General features: G+C 45.3%; 1 long non-coding RNA gene across 1 annotated transcript; it reads right to left on the reverse strand.

The window, feature by feature from the left end:
- Positions 1–10,923: 10,923 nt before the first annotated feature.
- LOC121275277 lies at positions 10,924–24,257 on the reverse strand. The gene is made up of 3 exons (XR_005942377.1): positions 23,926–24,257; positions 12,778–12,881; positions 10,924–11,009 (listed from the first exon to the last, which is right to left on the reverse strand). It is a non-coding gene; the product is annotated as an uncharacterized LOC121275277 (long non-coding RNA).
- Between the last annotated feature and the right edge of the window lie 1,805 nt (positions 24,258–26,062).

The following is a 26,062-nucleotide window of genomic DNA, read 5'->3' on the forward strand; positions in this document are numbered from 1 at the left end:
TAGTGAACCTAAAAGGGATTAAACATGTCAGAGCAGCACTGTATCATCCATCATCCAATGGGTTAGCAGAAAGAGCAGTACAAACCTAAAAAACAGGCTTGAAGAATATATCAGAGGGAACATTAGAAACACAAATTTCAAGATTCCTGATTGGTTATCGCACAACTCCTCATGTGACCACTGGTTTAAAACCTTTAGAATTGTTAATAAAACGCCAACTTCATACAAAATTGAGTCTAGTATTCCCTAATTTAGAAGGGAGGGTGGAGAGAAACCAGGATAATCAGAAAGTGAATCATGATGTTCACAGTAAAGGCCGGGAGTTTACTGTGGGAGAGACAGTTTTTGTATGAAATTTCGCAATTGGACCGAGATGGGTCCCAATCGTCTCTGGAACAGGACCTTTATCTCATCAAGTAGAAGTGGAAACAGGATTGTTAGGAAACAGATGGATCATCTCAGAAGTCGAGAAACCCTCCAACAATCAGTTAATCCACCTGAAATCCAAGTCGAAACTTTGACACCTGAGGTGCTATATTGATAAAGAATAGGCATACCAGATGTCTCTGCTCAATTAAATAATTCTCAAATGCCATTGTCTTGGGATATCCCTGAAGCTGCATTTCTTGTTCAAGTCAATCCAATGGAAGAACCTCCAGTTGTTGCTCTTCCCGAATCTGAAAAGGTCCTCAAAGACTAAACTTATAACTGTATATCATTGTATATACTATAGGTTAAGATTTTTTATAAATAAGAGGGTAAAACAAAATTAAAGGGGGAGGAATGTAGTAATTGTAAGTTGAAGCATTTCTTACTGTTATGGGGATCATATGACTGTATAGATGAATCAGCCCTAAGTGCAGGGAATCTTAGGAGTGGAGTTGTAGCCTCATTTGGAGTCTGTAAATGAAGTTTACTGTTTCTTCCAAGAAATCCATCCTGCACTGAATTTATTACTATGGCTTTGGTCTAATAAGGGAGAGCTATCAAGATGATTTCTGATTGTGTATGTGGACTTGAGTATTAGATACTATATGATACTGGGATAAGATACTGTAAGGTACACTCTGTACTATATATGAGGTCACCTGACCTGGGGGTAGAAGGTCAGATAGCACGTTAGGGAGTTAGCCAGCATGGTAGATTAAATGATGTTGTTCTTGCAGTTAAATCGGTAACTTTGAGTGTTGTTCTTTCATCCTGAGATGTGACAACTTCATCTCAAGATAAGGGATGGCCATTTGAGATTGAGATGATAAGAAAATTCTTCACTCAAAGGATTTTGAACCTTTAGAATTCTCTACCCCAGACGGCTGTAGATGCTCAAAAATAAAAACAAAAAACTGTGGATGCTGGAAATCCAAAACAAAAACAGAAATACCTGGAAAAACTCAGCAGGTCTGGCAGCATCAGTGGAGAAGAATAAAATTGACGTTTCGAGTCCTCATGACCCTTCAACAGAGCTAAGTAAAAATAGGAGAGGGGTGAAATATAAGCTGGTTTAAGATGGGGGGAGAGATCCCCACCTTAAACCAGCCTATTTCACCCCTCTCCTATTTTACTTAGTTCTGTTGAAGGGTCATGAGGATTCCAAACGTCAACTTTGTTCTTCTCCACCAATGCTGCCAGACCTGCTGAGTTTTTCCAGGTATTTCTGTTTTTGTTTTGGCTGTAGATGCTCACTTGTTGACTACATTCAAGGCTAAGATCGATACATTTTTGGACTTGAAGGGAATCAAGAGATATTAGGGTTGGGTAGCAAGTGGAGTTTAGGTCAAAAATCAACCATGATTTAATTGAATAGCAGAGCAGGCTTGAGGGACCTGTGGCTTACTCCTACTCTTTATTTCCTATGTTCTTATGTTCATTGTATCCGCGCATGTGCATCTTCTGTCTCTTTCTAAATCTCTGGGTACAACAACAACAAATTGCATTTATATACTGCTTTTAACATAGTAAAATATCCAAAGCTGCATCACAGGAGCATTATCAAACAAAACCACATAAGGAAGTATAAAGGCAGATGACCAAAAGCTTAGTTGAAGGAGTAGGTTTTAAGGAGTGCCTTAAAGGAGAAGAGAGAGGTAAAGATGTTTGGGAGGAATTCCAGTGTTTAGGGCCTTAGCAGCTGAAGAGACGGCCACTAACTGGAGAGTGAGGAAAATGGAGATGTGCAAGAGGACAGAATTAGATTTGCCCAGAGATAGTGAGCTGTGGAAAATTATTCCCCATGGGAATCAGTCAATATTCACCATGGATATCTGTCAATATTCCCCATGGGAATCATGGCATTAAAGTTTTAACTGAGTGCACCACAGATTAACAAGGGATGGGTGTGATAAAATTTAAGGATTTTAATCAATGATTTAGCTTAGAAGTGTCTTCTATAATTATTTTATAGCACATAAGGAGCTGGAAACCAATGATCCTGTTCTCAACTGAGAGCCATACACTTTCCAATAAAGCACATCAGCAGCAGAAACCCTGGCTGTTTTTTGCCTGCCATGGCTAAGGGTGCTGAAGCCAATTATAATATCTCTACTGCTGTCCTGGATGATCTCAGCCACCCCAACACATGAAAAAAGGATTGGGCCTGGCACCTGTATGTCTCTGTGACACTTCAGCATTGTGCTTAACCATTGAGCTGTTGCATGGATCCATAAGCACCTTTCTTAAACAACATATTATTTTATTAGAGGAACCAATTTCATTACCATTTTGAACATAGAATTGAACAGCTACAACATACCTAATATAGTGGGGGGGAATCTGATAACAAGTTAACCACATCAACCTCTACTCTGCTGTTATTCAGAGTCCAGGTTGTACTTCGTTCCTTGGCTCATCCACAAAGCAGTATGGCAGTCATTCCTTTGTTTCTTCACTTTTATAACTCACACCCAGGTGTCCTCAACAGGAGTTTGCTCAGCGCCATGGTTGGAATAACAAAACATAATCATTGATAAACACCTAAGACTCATGGTAATAATTTTAAAATGATATTGGTGAAGGTGACACACATAACAGTAATATACCAGCACATTGTGCTACAGGTTGAGAAGAGGTTGGTGTAGCTACAGCAAGAATTAGCTAGATTTGATTAAATGATTGGTGAGTTGTAGTCTACTTTTTCTGTAATTAATAAGAATGTAAGTTAATTGTTACAACCACTATCAGGTTTTTAGGTGCATCACAACAGCAAACATCATCCATCGTAACTATTTACACTTCAGAGCATGCACTATTCAATCTGACTGCTGGGTTGGTTAACGCAGTTGGCTAGAGTTTGATGCAGGATGACCACAATGGTAAGGGTCCAATCCCCGTTCTGGCTGTGGTAACTCACGAAGGCTTACCTCCTCATCTTGCCCCCAGACTTACATTGTGGTGACCCTCAAGCTATATCACCAAATATTCAGAAGGAGCTATGAACTAATCATATGCGAATTATATCCCAGGGTGCCACATTCACTGTTGCACTGCAGTTATGTGCTGGGTATCAGTCTATAAGTCTACTAGCCACATGGAGACCTAAATACACTCGTTGAACCTCCAGAATTTTGAGTCTAAAAGTGTGATTGTTTCTAAATTATGGGAACCAGAAGACATAACATGGTGCCAATGGGGTGTCTGTGAGTAAAGGCCCAAACATTTTCAACAAAGTTAACGCTGAAAGGGATTGAAAAATCAACCTGAGTTAGTGAGAGAGAGAGTGGGGCAAAAAAACTGATGAATCGTGCAAAAACAAAATGGTTGCCGCAGCCATGAAACAGCTCCAGCCATGGTGAATTGGGAGGCTGATGATGTCACAGAGGCACTTGAGAATTTAAACATTCAGTAGCTTTCTAAAAAGCAATAATGAAGAGGAAAGGGTCAGCTACATCCTTTTGTGAGCAGGAGAGAAAGAGTTAAATTTATTTGATAACTGGGAACTCAGTGAAGATGACAGCTGAAATCCAGACAAATTTTTTGAAAAATTCAGCACACATCTTCATCCAACATCAAATTATCAGATTATCGATATGAATTTCAAGGCCTGAGACAGGAATCAGGTGAGCCTGAAGACAATTTCCTAACAAGACTGAAGAAGGTATCCAGAAAATGTAAATTCAGGGACCTAGATGAAAGGCTGATAGATCAGTTCATTTGGGGCTCTGTACACCCTGAAGTACAAAAAGAGTTGATTGGAAATGACAAGCTCACAAAATTGCAGGCTGTCGACACTGCCAATGCACAGGAAGGTGCAAGCAGCCAGATGAAGACACTGACTACTCAAATGGCTGGCTTTCAGTCAAGTCAAGAGAAAGGCAGCAGAACTGGCATGTGAAACAGCAGCAGAAGAAGGCACACCAGAGAGAGAGGAAGATGAGCAAGAACTGTGGATGACCACATGAGTTCACAGGTAGTAGGAAATATCCTACATATGGAGCAAACTGCAGAGCTTGGTGGAAAGCTAAATCACTGGGAAAAGATGCGCAGGACAAAGCAAGAAGATAGTAAATGAGTTATCAGAGATGGAGTAACATGGCGAATGAGAAGGAAAAGAAACCAAAACATCCATGCACTGGAAGATGACAATGAGTTTAAGAACACAATTGGCACAGGAAGCTCACAACTGAAATAGTTGGGAACTGCAACAGTTCCCACAGAAAAGAAATTCACACAACTAAGATCAGGAAGAGAGTGAGAAATAAACCCACAACCATAAATCTGAATACCGGAGCACATAGTAACATCATCCTGCTCAGACTATAAGATATTTCCTAAAGATTTGAAACAAAATGGCTCCTCAAGGAAAGATGCTCTGAAGCCAAGCAATGTCATGCTAATGGAACACTTGGGAACTGAGATTCGACAGCCAGGAACAACCCAAATCAGAGGGACACACAAAGGAAAAAATGTTAATTAAAAACAAAAAACTGCGGATGCTGGAAATCCAAAACAAAAACAGAATTACCTGGAAAAACTCAGCAGGTCTGGCAGCATCGGCAGAAAAGAAAAGAGTTGACGTTTTGGGTCCTCATGACCCTTCGACAGAACTAAGTAGAAATAGATCTATTCCTACTTAGTTCTGTCGAAGGGTCATGAGGACTCGAAACGTCAACTCTTTTCTTTTCCGCCGATGCTGCCAGACCTGCTGAGTTTTTCCAGGTAATTCTGTTTTTGTTTTAAAAAATGTTAATTGTAGGTTCTAATTACTGAAACAGATGATCCTGCTATCCTGGAGTTAAGCAGTTGCAAATAGTTGCAGTTTAGCTCAGTAAACAATGAAATAAAAGATCTAAGTCTAAAGATCCATCACCTAGTGAATGTAACACCACTGAAACTGTCTCAAATTAGAGATGAGACCTCCAAAGGTGAAGAGTTACAGATACTCTCTCAGCAAGTGATCCAGGGATAGTCTGATAACATACAGCAAGCACAACCAGCAATATGGCAGTACTGGTCTATCGGAGATGATATCTCACTAGAAGATAGCCAGATCCAAAATAATCATACCCAAAACAATGCACGGAGAACTTCTCTAGAATATACATGAAGGCTACATGGGAATGAAGAACTGTAAGCTCAGGTCAGCTGTGTACTGGATAGAGATCTACAAACACATCAGGAGGATGATGTCTACCAGCAGTGCATGCCTGAAATACAGAAATACACAGCAGAAAGAGGAGATGGTAACTATTGACGTGCCACCTACCCCATGGCATAGTGTGGGAGCCGATTTATTCACACGCAATCAAGCATGGCATCTCATAGTTGTAGATTACTACTCAAAGTTGCCTTGTACCTGAAAGTTGAAAGATTTGAAAGTTATAACAATCATCTCAGCAGTACAAGTTCTGTTCACTGAGCGAGGAATTCCTGAAAGAACAATATGTGACAATGGAACCCAATGTATCTCTGGACAATTTAAGGAATTCTTTTAACAGTATGGGGTTCAAAATCATCACCACATTACCAAAGGTGACACGGATTTATAGAAAGACACATCCAGACAGTCAAGAGAACCTTCATGAAATGCCAAGAGACAAAGGAAGACCCAAACTTGCCTTATTGTCACCATGATCTACACCTCTCAAGGCTGACATGAAATCAGCTGCAGAGCTGTTGAATGGAAGAAATTATAAGTGAACTCTGCCAAGCAAGATCCTCTCTCCAAGTGATCAGGAGGAAGTAAAACAACTCACTGATGCACAGGTAGATGGAGGTCAACACTTCAATAGTATGCCAAATCCCTGTTTGAGCTGTTCAAAGGACAAACTGTACATGTACAGGATCAAACCATGAAAACCTGGAATCCAAAAGTTGTTGGTGAAGTTGAGACTCCAAGGTCATAATCATTGAGAATGAAAGGAACAGAATTCACATTTGACCCACATCTGAGCTGGAAAAGCAGAAAAGATTATCAATATCACCAGCAGCATCACTAACAATTGAGAAAGCTTAGTAGTATCATCAACAAGTGGTACAACATCAACAACGTCACCAGCAAGTGACACAACATTAGCAACATCAAGGAAGGCTTCTAAAAAACAGGAGCAATATACATAACACAGCCTGTGCAGCATGCAAATTCACCACTGAGAGCGATGAATACCACATCCACAAGATGGAGGTATAACATCCTACCATCTACCTCATACCATGAATAGTATTTTTAGAAAAGAACACAAGCTATATAAGAATCTCAAGGGGATCTGTGTATTTATAAAAGCCGATTGTTAATCTTCTTTAGTTTAGAAAATCAGTTAATGATTGGAACAGTTATATTGATATAAGGGAATTGTGTCCTCTTTTAAAGAAAGAGGGATGTTATATTGTTATATTATTCTGTCATGGAGTCCAGCTTACCCTAAGGGTGAGAGCAGAGGTTGGGAACTCCAAGTCCCAACAAATTTCAGACTTACTGCGTTTGCACAGACTGGAGAGGACTGCATAAACGCAGTTTGGTAATGTAAGTTCTTTGGGCTGAGGATAGGCTCAGTGCACCAGCAGAGATGGAAAACAATGCAAAAACCCGAGTATTGTGACTAGTAGTGGGACACCATTGAAGCTAAGAGTCCCAGACAGGGGACAGGGACAGGAAGATTTCCCAGTTAAGTTAAAAAGTAGGAAAAGGACTTCAGTTGGCAGACTTAAAGTGAAGAGGGCCCAGGGAAACCCTGATAATTGAACAGGGTTCAGGGAAGCCCTGGTAATCAAAGAGGGCTCAGGAGAAGGTTGAAACCCTGCGAAGTGGGCCGTTGTTGATGCCATTTGAGCTGGATCAACTTTTGGATAAAATTCCAAGGTGATATTTTCGAAGGTGAAGACTGGAATTCTTCGTGAGAGAGACATAATTTCAGTGAGATTAGTTGACTCACAATGTTCACTGATGTCTGGGTGGGTTGTTGAGAAACCATGGACTCTATTTTGGTCACATCTGTCATTTATGGTACAGTGTGGTATATTCATCCACAGTTTGCTTGTTAATTCACATGTACCTCATACTAACCCTGAATGTTAGAGTATAAGATAGATACTTTAAATTGTTTTATCTTTCCGACCTTGTATAGAAATTTTTTTAAATTTAAAACCCGTGGAATCTTGTGGCCTTTTTCACTGAGCAAGTGTCTTGAATTTCAAATTTTGTCTCTTTTAAACAAAACGTCATTGGTCCCTAACCAAATCTTACCAAAAACCTGGGGGTATGGTCAAGGATCATAACAATTCGTTATGAACTAGGAACTAATTATTATGTGGATATACATTCTGGGGTACCATAATCGCTGTTGCATTGCTGTCACATACTGAGTAACAGTTTATCAGTCTACCAGCCCCATGGAGAACTTAAAGGAATACACTCGATGAAGTTCTTGCATTTTGAGTCCAAAGTGTGATTATTTTTAACTTATGGAAACCAGAAGACATAACAGTTGCCAATGTATCTGACTGGGAAACAATGAATCAACCGCCCCCTCTAGTGGCCGAAGGTTGGCAGTATGAGTCCAGAAACAGTTTCTCAAAAAGACCAAAAAAATTGCCCAAAATCTAAAACAGTAACAGAAAATACCCAACACCCAGCAGCTCAAAGATAGGTGAGTTAATCTGTCTGGTCTGGACTCTTTGTGATAAACATATTGACACAGATTCACCTCCAGCACCTCTATATACAAATTTGTTTATGCAAAAATATTTACACTTTTTGGCAAAAACTTTGAATAAACGGCTATCATTTTAAAGACCATTCACATTTTCATATTAACCATAATGGATTACAGCATTCCTTCACTGGCTCCTAGACTATCTCACCAATTGTTTGCTTAAAGCTACAGTTTGATTCTTCTGCTGGATTCTAATCCACACTTCTTACATTCCAACTGCAATGTAAGACAGGTCTAGAGATTGGGCTGGTTACCATTTTCATATCCTCATCTTCCTTTCTGCCAGTCCATGCAATCCAACCTCTCCCCTCCATGAATCCTCCTCTGGATATTGTTTGTCACTCCAGGCCTGAGCCTCCTAGTCCAACTTTTCCTTTTCAGGTGCAGGCCCAGCTCTGCTCTTTTCTCTATATCTGGCCCAGTTGTGCCCCTTCTCCAGCACAGTGTTCAGGTCCCCCAGTCCTTCCACCCTTAGCCTACTTAATGCTTTTCTGCTGCTGTTGTAGCCTTGGTTCCTCTTGAATGAGGCCATCGCCTTCATTGGAATTCTCTGTCATGTCCATTGTGATACCTATTACAGAGCAGATATTGTCTGATGCCCCCTTGTTCAGTAACTATCTCACCCAGCTCATTCCCCCTTACTCTTCCATAATCGCACACTACCAGCAGGGCCAGTGCAAGAGTGTTAGGTGCCCTAGGCAAACCTTCAGCCTTTTCCCATATCACCACAATTGACTTTTGAAAATTAATATTGTGCATTAGTATTTATAATTACAGATTTATTTTACATGAAAAAGGAGAACATTATGAACTAATTGTACATTTTCATTGTTCTATACTTTTCACAGGATATGTGCTAGAAGAAATACACATTATAATGTGTAATATGGCTCACATGATGTTCCTGCAACAATTACCAGATGATTTAATGCACAATTTATAGAAACAATAATCATTACTATAGAATGGGCTAGATTAAATTATATTCATTGATATTATTTACTAGTTCACAGTTTAGGAATAGTCATGTAGATGTACAAATTTGTAAAACTGTTGCAAAAAATCAAAATGAGTAATACAATATGAAAGTTTGGGAAAGACTGCATCGTAAATTCATGGAAATCCATTTGTATGTCAGTATATGTGGATGCATATCAGTAGGTCTAGATCTTTCATTCCCACTGCTAAAGCCTGTGTATGTATTTTCATGAATAGTTCATTCAGTTTTTTACCACCCTCCCCCACCCACAAATTTTACTGCTCTAGGCGACTGCCTAGTTTGCCTAGTGGTTTGACCTGACTTTATGCTGAGCTTTCACGGCCTCGTGGTGGCAGGCTTGGAGGCAGGTGGCCAGTAAATAGGGGGAAGCTGCATCTGGATGGCTCCCTGATGTATTCCTGTTCTCGGGAAACTTTCTCAGGGGTAGGTTGGGAAATAAAATCATTGCCCACTACTGGGAGTCGGGCAGCCAATAAACATCGTTAAGGCCACTATTAGGGGAGAATTTGTGACCTCCTCAGAATTTTACTGCTGACGGAGTGCCCCCCTCCCCCACCATGTGCAGAGGCTGCCAGTTCAGTGCAGGCAGCCAGTCCCTCTACAGCAAGCCATAGTCTCCATGCCCAAATGTCGAGGGCGCGGGCAGAAGTGCAGAAAATACCATCGGAGGGGTTTCCCATCTATTCCGAGGGTCCTACCACTTTCACCCCTCTGAATTTTTCACCTAAACCCATGCCTCCAGGGGATCACCGCCCTGCTTCACCACTGTCCACCTCTCTCTCTAGAGCTGCCAGCCCTCTGATTGGAAAGGCAGCAATGAGTGATCACCTGCCGTCCTAACTAGAGCAGTGAATGTGGAGGTGGCCAATTAGGAGGCTGCTTCCAGGAAAATTAACATTCTGGTCTCACTTTTGGTAAGTGTGGACTCGGGGGGGCCCCATTTGGTCCTGTCATCAGGGTCTGGAAACCTATGGGGAAATTCAATGCTATGATATTGCACAAATTCTGAGCAACTGCATTTATGAAAAAAATGATTTCTTATGTTTGCTACTTTTATCCCTTCCCCAACTAAGGTGTGGTCTTTGTGTACCCCTGATTGTTATTGCTTCATCATTGGTTAGTGTGTCTTCAGCTGCCTTGGCCTCTGTTCTGAAAAACTCTCCCTAAATCTTTCCATCCCTCCATCTCTTAAGTTGCTCCTTAAAACTAACCTCTTTGATCAAGCTTTAGGACACCTGTTCTAATATCTCCTTATGTAGCTCAGTGCTAAACTTTGATACACTCCTGTAAGGTGCTTTGCAATGTTTTACTATGCTAAAGATGCTATATAAATGCAAGCTGTTGCTGTTGTTGTTGGCTGGGCTACAGCTTTGCAGTTGTTCGTCACATCCAAGCACATCAGCCAAGCTGCCATTCTTCATCCTCATTCCTCATCGTTAACAATAACTTGGCAACAGGGAAAGGGGATCGCAGCTAAGCTTTATCCTGTCTTCAGCCATTGTTCATACACAGATGCTTCCAGCACTGGTTGCTGGAGAGGGTTCATGAGTAAGGACCCTGGTTGATTCACCAGTCCTTAAACAAGGGACACTAGGCCATTGTGGCCCCGCCATGTGCACACCTGGCTGTGCTCAGCCACCACTACAGTCTGGAGATCAAACCTGGGACTGTCCTTATGGGTCAGCAACTTACTGGATAAAGACACTAAGAGCATGAAATTCTTTTGCCTAGCGCTGCTTCTAGCAGACCTACCACCATTGTAGAAGTGCGGAAGATGCTGCTGACTGCTTCCCGCATGCCATGAGGTGACTGGAGTGTACACAAAGGCAGGTCTCCAAGTATAACATGAGGTTCAAGCACACAAACTGCAAGAAGATAATAAAACAGGGGTTCTTTATTCTACTGGCATCAAATTTCATAAGCATTAAAGGGAAAGCTTAACTTGGATGAGCAAACTATTTACGATGGATATTCACGGCCGATGCTCCAGATCCACCTGGATACCATCGAAAGCTTAACTCCTGATCTCTAACCAGTTGGTGAAACTCCTATTGCTAATTTCCCATAACCACATGAACCATATTACCTAGTCTCCCAGGCACAACAGGAATCTTCATCTCCTTGGGGCTTCTCAAACTCAGGGATGCTGTCCAGGCTGTTCACCAATGTCTTCAGCATCTGTTCACCCATTCCGCTGCTGCTTCCTGGCCCTTTAGCCACCATCAGATACCTCAGTGTGTCCTATTTGTAGCCTTGGCTCCTCAATGTTGCGACTTGCATCAGCACAGGCAAAGTGCTGCCCATGTATTAGTACTACCACTACAGTATTGATACTTGGGCAATACGCCACCTGTGCTGCAGTGGAAGCTGAGACAGAATCCAGCAGACGTTCCATCATGGGTCAATCTGGCAGTGCTGTTATTGTGGGTTTATTTGGGTTCTTACTCTAACAGAGATCTTGCTGGAGGTAATGGTCCTTGGTTGAAAAACATTTATTTTCTTGTTAATTATTTGCAAAGGTTAAATAAGACCAATACCTATGGGAGCTACTCTCTGAGATGCTTCCCACTCAACCCTTCTCAGTGAGTGATGTCACTATGACATAGCTCCTTATGCACATGCCCAGTAGCTATCATTAGAGTTAACCCTTTACTTTACATTGCTCCCCCCCCACCCGAGTCTTTACCCCTTTTACTATTTTACACACATTTCCCTACAACTCCCCAGCCTAGGGCACTTCGAGTGAAGACATGTCTTCCATGCTGTGCCCAAATTCAGTGATGCCTCACTGGTGCACCTGTTGGATGCAGTCAAGGCCTGACGCGATGTCCTCTACCCCCTCTCTGGATGCAGGATTCCCAATCCAGCTTGGGAGGCGGAAGATGATGAACAGCCTCCTCTATTCCACCAGGATAAGTCAGCTATCTCATTATTCTCAACTCTCACACTCACAAGCCCATCACACATTCGCAAGGATCTCACCTCAAGAGACATCACAACTCACTTCCACACACCCTGACATCTCCATCTGGCCTCACATCCTCTGGAGTTTGTGTCCTAATCCTGTCCAAGTCTCCACTCGCCACCCACACATGCTAGACATCCTTATCATCTGCCCCCACATGCATCTTGCTCACACTATCTCCATCTGTCTTCATCCAGGACAAGCTGGCTCATAATATGGAGGAGAGGTTCCAGACTGGGATGAAGTTCCCGAGATCAAGGTTCTCACAGACTTTGAGAACAGAACCATAGAGCTGGCCGGAGAGGATGTGGACCATGCCTGCGCTGATGGTGAGATCGGTGGTGCACACCCATGTGAGTATCCTGCACTATAACATCCATCAGACAACCAAACTGAGTGATTTTTCCTGCTTCAGAGTCACCTGACATGCACTAATTGTCCCTCCTTTCTTTAGTAGGCACTTCTGGGAAGCTGCTGAGGGCATCCACGAACCAGGCCCTCAACTCCAGCTTTGACGACACCTCGGATGAGGAACCTGAGGATAGCACCTTTGAAGACCCATCACAGCACTCACCCAGACCCACTACCAGGGCAGAGACACATACCTCAGTGCCACCTAGTTCTAGATTAGCCTCAGGGTCACAATCTGGCGAGCACAGAGCACCAACCTGGTCCACAGCAGGCAGAGACAGGGACATCAGAGATCGCCAGCTCTGGGGGCCACAATTCTGCTGAGTCCAAGTCCAATGATGAGCTAAATCAGTTGCTGGAGCTGCAAAGACAAACATGGGAACATCAGCCGGGGTGTGAGCTGCACTCCTCAGATTGCAATGCACAATGGAGGAATCTGTATGCCTTCAGTCTGAGGTGATAGTGCCGGCATGCCAACTCACTGAGGTCCACACTGGTAGGATGGCGGCCACCATGGAGACCTTGGTCCACGATGTCAGTCCTGCACTGCTGCAGGAGTTGAACTCCATCGCTGTAGCCATTGGTGGCATCCATCAGTGAGAAGGCTGCGAGTCAGTTCAATCTCACTTCAGCTGCCCCTTCTCCTCAAGGATTCAACCAGGGACCCTCGGACACCCATAGGGAGGAGGACCAGCAGCTGGACACCCCGGGGCCACCCACCCAGGTGACTCCAGGAGTGTCCGGCTGATCCTAACCCCCTTTTCCTGAAACCCCATCACCTCCAGCTCCACAGGCTGCACAGGCTGAGGAGGTTGTACCTGCCCCACAGCAGGACAACCAAAGCAGGCCAGGGTCCTCCAGGTCTCAACCCTCCAGAGGACACCAGCCAAAATCATCACAGACAACAGGGCGCAGCAGTCAGCAGGCTGCCCCCACCTCCCTTGTGGATGTCAGGGAAGCACCGAGATGTAACGGTAGAGTAGGAAACTTAAAAAGATTTAGGGGCACAATGGTGGCACGGGTGTTCACAACATGAATGTAATGTCCAAACTGTAAATAGACTCGCAATCAGTTCATATCGCCTCTTGTCTGTGCCTCCTTCTTATGATGAGCTGTGTTACTGTCAGTCATGTGTGATACCTTGGTTCTTGCACCTACTTATGGCAATGGTCTCTATCCTGGGCCTCTCCTCTGTGCAGTGTGCTACCTGGGCCTCTCTCCTGTGCAGTGTGCTACCTGGGCCTCTCTTCTGTGCAGTGTGCTACCATCTCAACATAATTCTGCATATCAGTAATGCCTGTGCCTTCATGTTAAGTGTGCTTGTGGAACGAACCTCGTTCCCATGCCTCGCAATGTCCTGTCATGTGCCCTCTTGGCTCTGTACGATTGAGGCAGAGGTGAGCCCCGATCTTGTCTGTATTCTTGAAAGCTGAAGGTGTGTTGTTTAAGGAAATACGTGCTCACTTACGGAGGAGACTCATGTACCGTCCAACTCCAACTGCCCGCCATTGCTCGGCAGGGTTTTGATAATATGAGTCTATACACAGAGCTTATGAGAGCTGTCCTCAGCCAAACAGGTTTCCAACATTCCCTGTGTCAATTTGCTGATCTCAGCAAAAAGTAGGAGCACCTTAACATCTCAAGGTGACAAAGCAATGGCACATTTTATGTGCATGCACTGAGAGATCCAACCTTAAGCATCTCTCACCCTGTAGTTGTGACAAGTGCAGGGAGAATGGTCTTGTCACAAAGCTGGTAGACAGCGCTGTCGTCCCAATGCCTTGACACTCCAAGAGGTTACTGATGCTACTTCCAAATGGTGATTTCTGGAGGTTTAAGCAGCCTTTAAACATGCTCTGGAATTGCACATCATTGCTTCAGATAATGTGGAGGGGAGCAATAGGATAGGAGCGAATATGTGATGAAGCAGAAGTGCTCGTCATTAGCAATGGCGCATACCTTTGGGGGCTTCACGTTGTCTGATCATCTTGGACTTTGCAAGGGCCAGGGCTGGCCATGAGGGCACACTGGTTGTGTGTAAGAGAAGGCATCTCAAGATCAGGCAGCCAGTGTCTGATCTCATCATGCTCAGGTGCTCCATCTCCATACCAGGGTCAGGATAATTGCAGCGCAGGGTCCCTAACTTAAACTGCCGGACGTCAGTGTCATTTTGGGAGGTGTACCACAGCTGACTGAGTCATCTCTAAGTGCAGTCACAGCATCGGTATTTCATCAGCTGCCTTGTCCCAAGTGTTAAGTTTCTAGTTCACCAGCAATGTAACACGTGGTGTGTGGATGCGTTGGTTCTGATGGATCTCCCTGAGGAGTCTTGCCAGATTGAAGGCAATGCAGCCACTGGCCCACTGAGGATCATGCCAGTGCCCCTGCGTCTTGTAGGTTGCTATTGTGACTGGGATGCTGGATGGATTTGGGAAGATGCAGCACTTTCTGATGTCTGATGCCAAAACGCCCTCCTCCAGATAGCATCACATCTCAGCATGGACACATGCCCCAGAGGCTTGCTCATCCTTTAAAGCATCAAAGCAATATGAGCATTCTGTGCAATAATGCACTGTCATCTGGAAGTACATGGGTGAAATTAGAAGAGTAGCTATGCTGGTGTTCATGCTGGCCCATGATGGAGGAGAGATGTCCACGAGGATCCTCAGTGCATCTCGTCATCCTTCTCCTGGAATCTGCCGGCAATGAGGACCTCACATGCACGCGTGCCTCGCCTAGCCCATGCAATGGCCTCTTCACCTGCATCCTCGGATTCCATGACCTCATCGCCATCATCCCCTTCAAGGTCGTCCTCATTGGAGAAGATGTGCAGCTCCTCCATCTCGCCATCTACTAAGTCCTCCCCCTTTGCAGCACCAGGTTGTGTAGCACGCAGCAAGCCACGATGATAAAGGAGACCCTCTGGGAAGTGCACTGGAACACTCCGCTAGATCTGTCCAGGCATCGGAATTGCATTTTCAGGAACCCTATGGTATGTTCCACCAATGTCTGGATTGCGGCATGAGTCTCATTATACCTTCTCTCAGCAGGAGTCTGAGGTTGCTGCACGGGCGCCATTAGCCATGTCATTTGCGGTTAATCATTGTTCCCGAGAAGCCAACCCTGCATCCTGTGTGGTCCCTCGAAGGCGTCAGGGATCTGAGACCTACTCAGGATGTACGAGTCATGGATGCTTTATGAGTATCTGGCACAAACCTGCATGATAAGTTTGTTATGGTCACACACGGCTGCACATTGAGCGAGTGGCAGCCTTTCTGAGTGACATACTAGGCTGCCTGTTGACAGGGAACTTGGCACCCTGCCCCTATGGAAGACTAGCAATCTCAGCAAAGCCCAGTGCTCTCGTGTCCTGGCTTGCTTGATTTCTGTCGACTTTGACAAAATTGTGGGTCTTTGCAAAAATGGCATCTATGACCTCCTGGATGCATTTGTGAGCGGACGCTTGGGAGATCCCGCAGAGGCCCCCCAGGGGAGCCCTGGAAGGAGCCACTGGTGTAGAAGTAGGGTGTGGCCGTTACTTTCACAGCCACCGGTAATGGATGCCCTCCCAGTCCCCGTGGCACCAAATCCTGCAGAATGTGGCAAATGGGAGTCACCAAGTACCTTGACATGTGGAGGCGTCAGCGACACTTGTTCTCACTCATCTGCAGATAACACATGCAACATCTATACAGCCCGAGGCACCTATGAATGGCAACTCTCTCAGGGTCATCCTCTGCATCCACAGGAGAACCTGCCAGCCCTTGGTCTGTTCCTCTCCTTTGGAGAGCCAGGTGCCTCCATCACATTCTTCTCTCCTGCCTATAAGCAATAATGCAGGCAGTGATAACACCAGGCTCCATCTTCCTGATGGTCTCCTTACTGCAGTATCAGTGAGAAACACACAAGAGTCAGCTGGGATCATCATTGCCTGCACTCCAGGACTGCACTGTTTGGACTAAACATGACTGGGAATCTTCAGAGATTACATGAGATTAATTTAGGGGGTCCGAGGCTTCTTCTCTTTGAGTGGTGAATGGCTGCATTTCCAAGGGGGTCCTCAAGCTTGTCCAGTTGCCCAATAGTCCTGCAGTTGCATAATACCCTGGTGAATTTGAAGACTGTGAATGAGAGGTTAAAACTAGAGGAACAATCATTTGCACTTTGAGGGATCAGTTTTGCATGATTGGGCCTTATTGCTTCACTTTCCTGACTCCCTACATGTCAACTGAACAGCTGCTAACCTGTCTCAGCTGTGTTTTTGTCCTCATTTTACAACTATCATTTCAGTTGGGTGACGTTTTAGTGCCCCCTCCAGTCATGTGTCTCAGTGCAACCTTCCCTGCTTGTTGCCCCCAGTGGAGCCCTTGCCCAGCAGTCCCTCCCCTTCCCTCAGTACTGTCTGGCCCCTTCCCCAATGGAGCCCTTGCTCTCCAGCACAGTAAAAGCCACCTCTGCCTTAACCCTGGTGTGCTAGCTGCAGACACTTGCCTGTACGACCCCCCTGAAACCAATGTGGTGCAGCCTGTGAAGCCTGGCGCTGACCTGAGAGCACTGTATGATGCAAGGTATATGAACTAACCTCGGAGTCTCGAACATAGTGCAGGTTGCCAGCTGCATGTTGTTTAAATCCTGTTGTGAAATGGGTCGTTCTAATTGCGCGCCGAAGTGGGCTCTTAATCCAGCATGGAGGGATAATTCTGGCAAGTAGGTGTGATAATGAGATGCTAGTTTATGCTAATGGGGTTCACAAAGTTCGGCGGCAGGAAATGCGGCATGTCACTGACAGTTGACGTGCACAATCGCATCCTTGTTTTATGTCATTGTAAAACCGGTTTTGGGCCTTTCCGCGAGATTTAGCTCACGCACCTGCCGCAATCTGGAGCCAAAAATCCCAGCGGAGGTGTGGGGTAGGAAAGGAAGTCGGGTCTTTAGCCATCAGGAGCTCGCATGGGGCTAACCCCTCATGTAATAATGTGGAGCGATAACTAAGCAGAGCGAGCTCAATGTTGGCATTCTTCTTCAATAAGTTTTTTACAGTACATACTCCTCGCTTAGCTTGTCTGTTAGACTGAAGGCATTTTGGGGAGCTCGTGGCACAAATCCATGCGACATCTCAAAGGATTGAAAACACTTGTTGGAGAATTATGGTCCATTATCAATGTCTGGAATGCCATGTGTAGAGGACATTTCCTTCAAAGAGGCAATAACGGCTTCAGAGGTCAGGCCATGTGGCTGTTTTTTTTATTCATTCACGGGATGTGGGCTTCGCTGGCTTGGCCAGCTTTTATTGCCCATCCCTAATTTCTGTTGAGAAGTTGATGGTGAGCTGCCTTCTTGACCCGCTGCAGCCCATGTGGTGTAGGTACACCCACAGTGCTGTCAGGGAGGGAGTTCCAGGATATTAACCCAGCAACAGTGAAGGAACACCAATATAGTTCCAAGTCAGGATGGTGAGTGGCTTGGGGGGAGCTTCCAGGTGGTGGTGTTCCCATGTATTTGCTGCCTTTGTCCTTCTAGATGGTAGTGGTCGTGGGTTTGGAAGGTGCTGTCTAAAGAGCCTTGGTGAGTTCCTGCAGTGCATCTTGTAGATGGTACACACTGCTACCATTGTGTGTCGGTGGTGGAGGGAGTAAATGTTTGTGGATGGGATGTCAATCAAGTGGGCTGCTTTGTTCTGGATGGTGTCAAGCTTCTTGAATGTTGTTGGAGATGCACTCACCCAGGCAAGTGGGGAGTATTTCATCCCACTCCTGACTTGTGCCTTGTTGATGGTGGACAGGCTTTGGGGAGTCAGGAGGTGAGTTACTCACTGCAGGATTCCTAGCCTCTGACCTGCTCTTGCGGCCACAGTATTTATATGGCTAGTCCAGTTCAGTTTCTGGTCAATAGTAACCCCCATTTGTGGGGGATTCAGTGATGATAATGCCATTGAATGTCAAGGGGTGATAATTAGATTCTCTCTTGTTGGAGATGGTCATTTTCCGCCACTTGTGTGGTGTGAATGTTACTTACCATTTGCCAGCCCAAGCCTGGATATTGTCCAGGTCTTGCTGCATTTGGACATGGACTGCTTCAGTAGCTGAGGAGTCGTGAATGGTGCTGTAACCTGCAATTATCAGCAAATATCCCCACTTCTGACCTTGTGATGGAAGGAAGGTCATTGATAAAGCAGCTGAAGATGGTTGGGCTGAGGTCACCACCCTGAGGAACTCCTGCAGTGATGTCCTGGAACTGAGATGATTGACCTCCAACAATCATAACCACCTTCCTTTGTGCTAGGTATGTCTCCAATCGTGGAGAGTTTTCCCCCTGATTCCCATTGACTCCAGTTTTGCTAGGGCTCCTTGATGCCACACTCGGTCAAATGCTGCCTTGATATCAAGGGCAGTCACACTCACCTCACCTTGGGAGTTCAGCTCTTTTATCCATGTTTGAACCAAGGCTGTAACAAGGTCAGGAGCTTAGTGATCATGGCAGAACCCAAACTGAGCATCAGTTAGCAGGTCATTGCTAAGCAAGTGATGCTTGACAGCACTGTTGATGACCCCTTCCATCAATTTACTGATGATGGAGAGTAGACTGATGGGGCTGTAATTGGCCGGGCTGGATTTGTCCTGCTTTTTGTGTACAGGACATACCTGGGCAATTTTCCACACAGCTAGGTAGATGCCAGTGTTGTAGCTGTACTGGAACATCTTGGCTAGAGGCACGGCAAGTTCTGGAGCACAAGCTTTCAGTACTATTGTCAGAATATTATCAGGGCCAATAGCCTTTCCACCTCTATCCAGTGGCAATAGCAGTCTACTACTAAAAGAAATGTTTTCCCTTTATTTCTCCTAGGAAGGTGATTACCCATTTTGTCAAGGTCTTGAAGTTCTTGAATGGAAGCTATTTTAACAGATTTCTCCTTTTGTCTAGTAAACACAGATTTCCTGGGATGGCAGACCACTCTAAAGTCACCTAAATGCACTGCACAATTTGGGCAGGACATTCTTCCCACCTGTGGACATTCTTTCTGCCACAGCGGGGATATCGGAAAATGGTGGTTGACGCCTTTTCCATAGAACCATAGGAAAGTTACGGCTCAGAAAGAGGCCATTCAGCCCATTATGTCTGTGCCAGCCAGAAAAAAATGAAAAAGAAATAGCCACTCATTTTAATCACACTTTCTAGCACCTGGTCCGTAGCCTTGCCAGTTACAGATGCAGATGCAGATCCAGGTACCTTTTAAATGAGTTGAGCATTTCAACATCAACCACCGATTTAGGCAGTGAATTCCAGACACCCACCAGCCTCTGGATGATAAAGGTTTTCCTCATGTCCCCTCTAATCCTTCCACCAATCACCTTAAATCTATGTCCCTTGGTAATTGATCCCTCAGCCGGGGAAAACAAGTCTCTACTGTCTACCTCATAATTTTGTGCACCTCAATTAGGTCACCCTTCAGCCTCCTCACTTCTCAGGAAAACAACCCTAGCCATTCCAATCTCTCCTCAAAGCTGCAGTTTTCAAGTTCCTGGCAGCATTCTTGTAAATCTCCTCTGCAGTCTCTCCAGAGCAATTATGTCCTTCCTGTAGTTTGGTGACTGGAACTATACACAAAATTCCAGCAGTGGCCTAACCAGTGTTTTATACAGTTCCAGCATTACATCCCTGCTTTTGTATTCGATACCTCATCCTTTAAAGGAAAGCATTCCATATGCTTTCCTTACCACCTTATCCACCTGTCCTGCCACCTTCAGGGACCTGTGGACATGCACTCCAAAGTCTCTCACTTCCTCAGGCCCTTTCAACATCCTTCTGTTTATTAGTATTCCCTTGCTTTGTTTGCCCTCCCCAAATGCATTACCTCACACTTTTCCAGATTGAGTTCCATTTGCCACTTTTCTGCCCACTCAACCAAACCATTGATATCATTCTGAAGTTGACAGCTATTCTCATTATCAACTACACGGCCAATTTTTGTGTCATCTGAAAATTTCCCAATCATACCTCCCACATTTATGTCCAATGCAATAATATACAACAAACAGCAAGGGCCCCAACACTGAGCCCTGTCTGCTCGGTCCCATTACCTGCCTCACTGACAGTTGCATCCTCCTGTCCCTCACTACTGACCAAAATAGATGACCCTCTTCTAAGAAGTGCGACTGCCTTCTGCAACAAAGTATCCAGATATTTCTCCCCCTCCCTTATGTTGCACAGTGTCTGCATTTCAGCTTCCAGATCAATAATCCTGATCCGGAATTCCTCAAGTTGCTTACGCTTCCTGCTGACGTGTTTGTCATGGATCACCTTGGCGTCCGAAAGTTCCCACATCTCACAGCTGCAAAACACCTGTCCCGCCAATCTAACTTGTGTTATTTAGTTATTTGACTTTAATTACTTTATTCCTATGTATGCTACAATTTACTGTTTTTATTGAATGCTAGTACCACTGACAACCAAAGGTTATATGCTTCTTAATCACTAAGGTATGTGTTTTAGATGTTTGTTTAAATTACTTTATTTTTATTACTTTTTTATCTTTATTATTTTAATTTTAAAGTTTTCAAATTTTGGTTTATTATTTTAAAGTTTTAGTTCTTTTTATTTATAGATCTACATTAACTTGCCTGTCCTAAGCTGGTTTCTCACACAGTCACTTAGTCTGAGCACTTACCGGCCAACTTACTGGCCTCCCGTGACATAACAGTTGTTTTCCCCCTCCCGACTGCAGCTTCCCAACAGCTGAAGCAGTGAAACAATGAAACAATGCACTGCTCAGTCACGATCTGACCCCCAGCAAGGTAGGCCGCTCTGCAATCCCCAGTCTGTATTTATAGGCAATCTTCAGCTCCCAACTGTCTCCTGCAGATCCATTCCAACTCCCAGCTAGGTATCTCATCCACTTGCCCAGCTTCATTTCCTAAGACTAAATCTAGAATTGGGCTTGTTATGTGCTGGCTAAAAATGTTCACTTAAATGCAGTTCAAGAATTTTGCGCCCACTGTTCATATCCCAGTTGATATTAGGGTAGCAGAAGTCCCCAACCATTACTGCCCTATTGTTTTTGCACTCAGAAATCTGCCTACAAAGTTGCTCTTCTTTCTCCCTCTCACTATTTGAGGGTTTATGATACACTCCTCACAGTGTGGCTGCCCCTTTTTTATTTCTGAGCTCAACCCATATGGCCTCATTTGGTGCCTCATTTAATATATCATCCCTTTTCACAGCTGTAATTGATTCTTTAACCAGCTTTTTATCCGCCTCCCTATCCTGCCTGAGAATCCTATATCCAGGGATGCTGAGCTGCAATTTTTGCCCCTCCTTAAGCCAAGTTTCCATTCTAGCAATGGTATCATGCTGCCATGTGTCTGTGCCCTCAGCTCATCGGCTTTGTTTGCTATATTCCTTGCATTTACATATATACCTTTTAACTCAAATTCCTGTGCTGTACACTTTTTAATCTGTACTTCTTCTATCTTTCAGAGTCGATCACTAATTCTCCATCTCCCATTTTCAGTGTTGCTGCCTTGGGTTTTACTTTGGGTTTTACAACCCACAAATTGGATGACTTCATTGGGCTGTTCTTGGGGGATTCCCGTCACATCCCTGACATGAGCCTAATTCTGCCTCCACTCTTCGGCCTGTCTGGCCAGTTGTGCAGCTTTACTTACATTTAAATCTTCCCGAGATTGTAAGAACTCAGAGAGATTTTCATCTAAAATGCCAGTGACTATTCTAACTCTCATCTGGTCCACTATTAGTGTTCCAGTGTTCCATACTCTCAATGTTCGGCTAGGCGGTATGATTTGTTGCGAAATTGACTCAATCCCTTCACCCTATTTTTGAGTGCGTCGATTAAATTTCACCTTCTCTATGACGATAATTTTACAAAGACTGAAGTATGAGTCAAAGGCTGGATTTTCCTGTCCCGTCAGGTTTCATGGGGGTTGGGAGGTGTTGGGGAATAATATGACGAGAAGGCCAAAAATCGGTTTTACACTGTCGTGAAATAAGTTTGCAATTGTCCGCTCCACCTGTTAATGGTGGGTCGCTTTTCCCACCACTGCACATTGGGAACCTAATTTCCATACATAGGCATCTCATTATAAGCTCTGCTGGCCAGAATCATCCCCTGACGCTGGATCATCCAGATCATGCCGACATGTTTCACAATTGTACATAAGCGACGTGTACCTGGCGAGCTGCACTTTCACTCGGAACTTTGAGGTTTGTCTGCGTACTTTTCGTCGCTTAGCACTCGCGGTCATCAGTACCAGTCTTCACAGGCAGCATCACATCATTTTTATGGGGGCTCACGGGCAGGTCCTGACCCACCATCAGGGGGTGACTTTTCAATGGCTGTAGGGCTATGGCTTGTTTGGGGAAGAGGGAGAAGTGGCCTCAGGCAAGGGAAGAGGCTGCAGGACAAGGGCTGTACTGGGGAACGAGGGGTACCCCAGGGTGTGGGGGCACATGTTGATCTGTGCAAGTGATCTCAAGATGGTGAGGGCTGAGGAGGCAGTCTCTAAAGGACATGAGGCCAGATGGAGATGTGGGGGTGCGTGTGAGAGAGCGAGCAGTGATGTCCCCTGAGCTGGCAGTGAGTGCAATGCCAGTGGATGTGATGGGCTTGAGTGTGTAAGAGTTTAGAGTGAAGAGATGATTGCCTTACCCTAGCGGCATGGATAAGATCATTCATCTGTTTTCTGCACTGGATGGCTGACCTCTTGTGTGCAGCATTGGCACTGACCAGCTCTGCCACCACCTCCCAACCGGAGTGGTGAAATTGATGGGCCTCCTGCAGCCAGATGGGGGTAGAGGACATCGCAATGACCTCCACGGCATTCAGAAGGCATCCCAGGGATGTGTCACTGAATTGGGGAGCTGCACTCTTCTTGGTTTTTGGGGCCATGTCTTCACCGAAGCAGCCCTGGGCTGCAAGCATTGAGAAGTGTGCATGTGGCTGCAGTACGAATATGGCGCCCTGTGTGAGGGTGCAGAGAGGTAATGGTGTGGCGGGCAAATTGGAGATTGCCCGCCAGCGATACAGTGTGTTTCTTGTGGCTGCATAATTAAGGAGGCGGGAATGGGACGATATGGTGTGAAAACCCGCCATTGAGGCCGGCGGGTAGAATGACTTATTTCTTGCCCACTACCGCACTTAGTGCAAATCTGGGACGATTCTGCCCAAAGGCTCCGATGACACCCCCTGTCTGGCTAACACGCTGTTCACTATGTTTCCAACAGCATATAACAAAGTGCTAACTTGATCTTTGTTCTCTTTGCTCGCAAGACCTGAATCATTGCAGCATGGGGTAAAACATCTTCACCAATTTTGCCATTGCTCAACCTGCCTGGGGCCGTCTATTTTGTGAAGTTATTCTGGTAGAGGTAAAGTAGTAGCCATTTCTCACCCTGGTTTGAGATTGTCTTTTCCCACGCAGCTTGTCTTGCCAGTCGCTGGGCTGCCCTTGTGTTTCAGTTGTTTCCGGTGTGGTTGCTGGGTTGGCCTCAAAGTCCTTCACCCGCTGCTCTGCCTTGTTACTGGGTCTCTCTTGTGGCTTTTCCTGTTGTTTTTTACTGTTTCTTTGTGGCTGCCACCATCCGTTGTTGTGGTTTGTCTCGGGATTTGTTGGCTTCTTACTTTAGAAGAGATCTTGTTGGAGGTAATGGTTTTTCATTCAAAAACATTTATTTACACAGAAACTATTTACAAAGGTTAAGTAAGACCAAGACATGGCTGGATTCTTCCTCATCTCCTCTCAGTGAGTGACATCACTGTGACCTTGCACTTTACGCACATGCTCAGTAATTATCATTAGAGTTAACCCTTTACTCTGCACCCATCACTTCCATAGTGGAATCTCTGCGTGATGCCCTGTGCCACGTTAGAGCCTGACATCTTCATGCTCTTATCTTCATGCGTGACTAAAGGTCTGCCAAAGCACCAAGCACCTCAGCTTGCATTGCCAGTCTGCCCCAATGAGGTCCTAATCTGAGTCCCCTGCAAGTGATTTGTGACTTCACCCTCTGGGGAGTTTTTACATGAGCTAACCTTTCCCCCTGGCCTGGCTACAATTCTCATATGACCGGTGACTCACCACATGCTGATTCTGACCCTAAACTCACCTCTATGTTACACCAAGTGCCAGGATCTAAGCTGGGGGCTAAGTGTTAGGTCAAGTGATGGTGTTTTCTCCTCAAAGCTCTCTTCCTCCACTCAATCTTCCACTTGCTTCTGCAGCCAGCAGTTCCTGGCCAAGTGAAGGTACAAGATCATAAGAGGAGGGTAGGACTGAAGGAAGTGGGGGGCGAGGGTAGGAAGTCCACGGTCATGTTATCTACAGTTTCTATTTCATGGCACCTTTCAGGATGAGGGTTAGGAGTTAATGGGAAAGATACATAAGGCAGCAACTCACCTGTACCCAAAATGGTCTCCCCTGCACCAGATGCCACTAGCTCTGTAATGCCTTTGCCCATGATCTCTTCCAGGGAGCTGTTGGCACGTAGTCACCCCAGTCCTCCTCCTGTCTGTCACCTTCTCCTGCAAGAGGGAGTACACAATGTCACTGATTGTGTGTCAGTGTGTTTGGGTGATGCCAGCCATAGCTGAATAGCTGGAAGTATGTGGAGGCAGTGAGAGCTGTGTGTGTTCAGCTGGTATGCTTCAAAAGTGTGTGGGTGAGATGTAGGGCAGGATTTTATGGGGTGACATATTCTTGGCCCCTCCCAACTAAGAAGTCATTAGGGAAACCACCCACCAAAAAACCGCCTGCCCTGCAACCATTTTATGCTGGAAGTAGTGTTAAAATTGCCTAAGATTTAAACTTCAGCCCCCCCACCTCCCGACCGTCTGGGGAGGAAGTAACTTGGCCAGCAGCTCTGTTGTTCCAGCAGCACCTGGTTCGAGCTGTGGCCACTGCTGGGAACACAGGCAGAACCTGAAGAAGAGGAGCTAGACTTCAAGATATGTTCAGGGCATAAGTGGAGCCTGGCTGGCAGACACCAGAATGAAGTGTGAGGTGGGGGTGGGGAGCTAGGTTTGAGAAGCCAAGGGGTAAGGGTTAAGGGGGAGTATGACCTTGGACAAAGGCTCCAATGGACACAGGGGCCTCCCAAAGGAAATTCCCCCCACTCTTGCCCAATATCAGTTGTGGTTTACTCACCTGGAGTGAGCCTTCGTCTGCTGTGGGTACAATAGCGTGAAGGTGAAATGAGGCACTTAAGTGGCCATTCATTGGTCACTTAAGAGCCCAATGGGCTCAAAGAAGGGCGGGCTGCTTGACACCTCCTGTAAAATGGGAGGCAGGTGAAGGACAGGCGGGAAGGCAGTGGGAAGGCCACACACTGCATTTTACAAGCCACCCTGAATTCAAACATGCTGGCGGGAGTGCGTAAAATCCACACCATAGTCTCAGGATGTTAGGGGTCAGTCCTGAGTGTCAGGATGTGCTGCTGGATGAGTGAAGTGGGGGTGGTGCATTGACCATTGTGAGGGTGGAGTATGAGATGTCATGTGCAGATGCATTCACTCACATTGGCTACCTAACT

Source organism: Carcharodon carcharias, chromosome 2 (genome assembly GCF_017639515.1).
Source record: "Carcharodon carcharias isolate sCarCar2 chromosome 2, sCarCar2.pri, whole genome shotgun sequence".
Lineage (NCBI taxonomy): Eukaryota > Metazoa > Chordata > Chondrichthyes > Lamniformes > Lamnidae > Carcharodon > Carcharodon carcharias.